The sequence below is a fragment of the Grammomys surdaster genome, unplaced genomic scaffold (assembly GCF_004785775.1).
Source record: "Grammomys surdaster isolate TR1022 unplaced genomic scaffold, NIH_TR_1.0 126028, whole genome shotgun sequence".
NCBI lineage: Eukaryota > Metazoa > Chordata > Mammalia > Rodentia > Muridae > Grammomys > Grammomys surdaster.
The window spans coordinates 595,187-598,080 of NW_021620841.1; positions in this window are offsets into that span (position 1 = coordinate 595,187).

The window sequence follows — 2,894 nt, forward strand, 5'->3', positions numbered from 1 at the left end:
GATTCTCCTTCAGATGTCTACAAGTCTCATTATGAACAACTCCCTATTTTTTTGGCAATTGGGCTCTGATATCAAATCACTTCCCCCAAACAGCATGGAATAAAACAGTATAAATAATCTTTATAATGATAAATATCCTGGGACTTTTTTGGCACATATTAAAATATCATTGGTCATAACTCATTTTGAGACATAATAATTGAGGATTTGTTATTGAACCCAGGAAACAGTCATCTTCTCATCCAATTCCTTTATGGAGGAAATGTTCAGTTCGTTCATAGTCCCACAGAAACTGAGGTAACGATAGTGTTTTGTCAATTCAAGAATGACTTTTTTCTTTTAATTTCACAAAAGCAGATTTAAAACTAGTGAATCTCTCTCTTTTCCCTATTTACAAATCTTCGTCGACTTAATCTTGTGTTTACTGTGAAAAAAATGAATAGATATATATCTTTTCTGAATTTATTCTATACATCTCAATATCCTTGTTTTAGCATACAATTCTAATAAAGTTTACATGTTAGTACCTAGACATACATATATGTCTATAGTAAAACCTCAGAAAGTCCATGTAAAGCAGAGACAGGGTCACAGGAGTACGAAGGCAGGTCTCTAAGTGTAGTTTTCTGGTTTGAGAAAATTGAGGACACGGTTCAGCCACAAGCCTATCTCAGTAATCTTACCGTGAGGAGCAACCAACTGCTTGTTGGTTTCTTAAAGAAGACTGTGTAGTGGACTTAAATTAGGATGAAAACAAAACGAAGCACGTTGCTTTTGCCTAACTGCAGATTGTCAGGTAGCAAATTTTAGTTTCATCTTTTTATGTCACATTACCAAATGAAAGCCAACACTTATGTTGAAAATGTTCAGCAGATATTTCTCAAATGCTTTTGTTTACTCTTCTTCATGAGTACTTCAAGAATATATTAATTTGACAAAAATAGATTCCCAGAGTTTTATTTGTTTTTTTCTTCAGTCTATGAATTATTTTTTGTGGGGAGGTGTTGGTTTCTTTTGCATTTTAGGAGATTCAGTGCTCACTTGGGTTGGAAATACAGGGCATACTATGATGGCTTATTTGAGTGAATTTCATGTCTGAGAGATCATGTATATCTTTAAAAAAAAAACTTGAGAACTTGTACTGAATAAATAGTTTAAATTTGAAGCATGATTTATATTCAACGTAATTTTAGATAACATGTATCATAGTATATTAAATAATTTTAGAATGCTTATTGAGCAATACTTTAAAATATTGAGGAAATATTAATAGTGAATTATTTTCTTCTCACTGTCCTATATGTGTGGCATTATATTCATATGGTGCATACAATTAGCATATGGAAATACAATTAGCATTCTTATTTATCAGACCAGGGAAGGCAGAAGGGGCCCAGCATTGGTTAAAAATGAAGCTAAAACTAGAATATCTTGTTTACTCTTAAATCTGCATACTTTTTCCCATAAATCAGGATTTTAAGGTAGAGGAGTTCTTAGAGATTAAAGACATTTTTATTGAACTCAGTATATGGGACATTGGGCTTCGAAAACTTAAATAAATTCATAATTAAGACATTAAAAATATAAAGATGGCTCAGTAGATGAAGCACTTGCCAAAGTTCAGGTTCCCAGAACATGTTTAAATGGCCAGGAACAAGTCTGTGGGGGTGTATCATGAGTATTCTGTACTTTTTTGGCTAATATCCACTTATCAGTGAGTATATAGCATGTACGTCCTTTGGGTCTCAGTTACCTCTCTCAGGATAATATTTTCAATCTCCATTCATTTGCCTGGAAGATCATGATGTCCTTGTTTTTAATTGATGAATAGTATTCCACTGAGGAAGTGAATCATATTTTCTGTATCCATTCATTGGTTGAGGGACATCTGGGTTGCTTCCAGTTTCTTGCTATTGCAAAGAAGGCTGCTCGCTGCTATGAAAATAGTAGAGCACCTGCAATTTGCTCTTGTCAAAAAAAAAAAAAAAAGCAGGGACAAGAATGGATAAAATGGTACAGAGACTAAAAAAGGGGCATACTTAAACCAGTGACCGCCCCAACTTGGGATCCAGCCTGTGGCTGAGCAACTAATCCCTGACACTATTACTGATGCTGTTTTGCTTGCACACAGGATCCTAGCATGGTTGTCATCTGAGAGGTTCTACCTAACAGCTAACTGAAACTAATACAAATATTCACAGCCAATAATGGACAGAGGTTGGGAACCCCTAAGGAAGAGTTAGGAGACAGATTTAAGAAACTGAGGGGTTTGGCAGCCTCACAGGAGGACCAATGGTGTCAGCTGGGTTGGATCCATGGGAGATACCAGAGACTGGGCTACCAGCAAAGGATCATACACAGGCTGGTCTAGGGACAGGCATATATGTGGCAGGGGGCTGCCTTGACTGGCCTCAGTAGGAGAGAATATGCCTAATCCAGTGGAGACTTGGTGTCCCAGGTTCAAGGGATGCCATGGGGTGGTGTCCTCTCAGAGGCAAAAGGGAGGGGGATGGTAGGAGAAATTCTGCAAAGGGGGTTGGAGAGGGCACCATTTAGGAGATAAAAAAAATAGAATAATTAATTAATTAAAATAGACAGAAATATTCAATAGTCCCTTTGTAATCTTAATAAGCATCTCCCTGAGACCAATAGCATGTGAATTCATAGAACACGCTGGCTAGTGTAGCTGGCCTACACTCATAGATATAGTCTAAATTCAATTCAGAGACCCTGCTTAGAAAAACAAAGCAGAGAGGTAGTAAGAAAAACAGCAGACAGCAAGTTGGGATATCACACACCCTCCACATTTGTGTCAATGCAACATGAATGCTTATATGCACCCAACACACACACACACACACACACACACACACACACACACACACACACACACA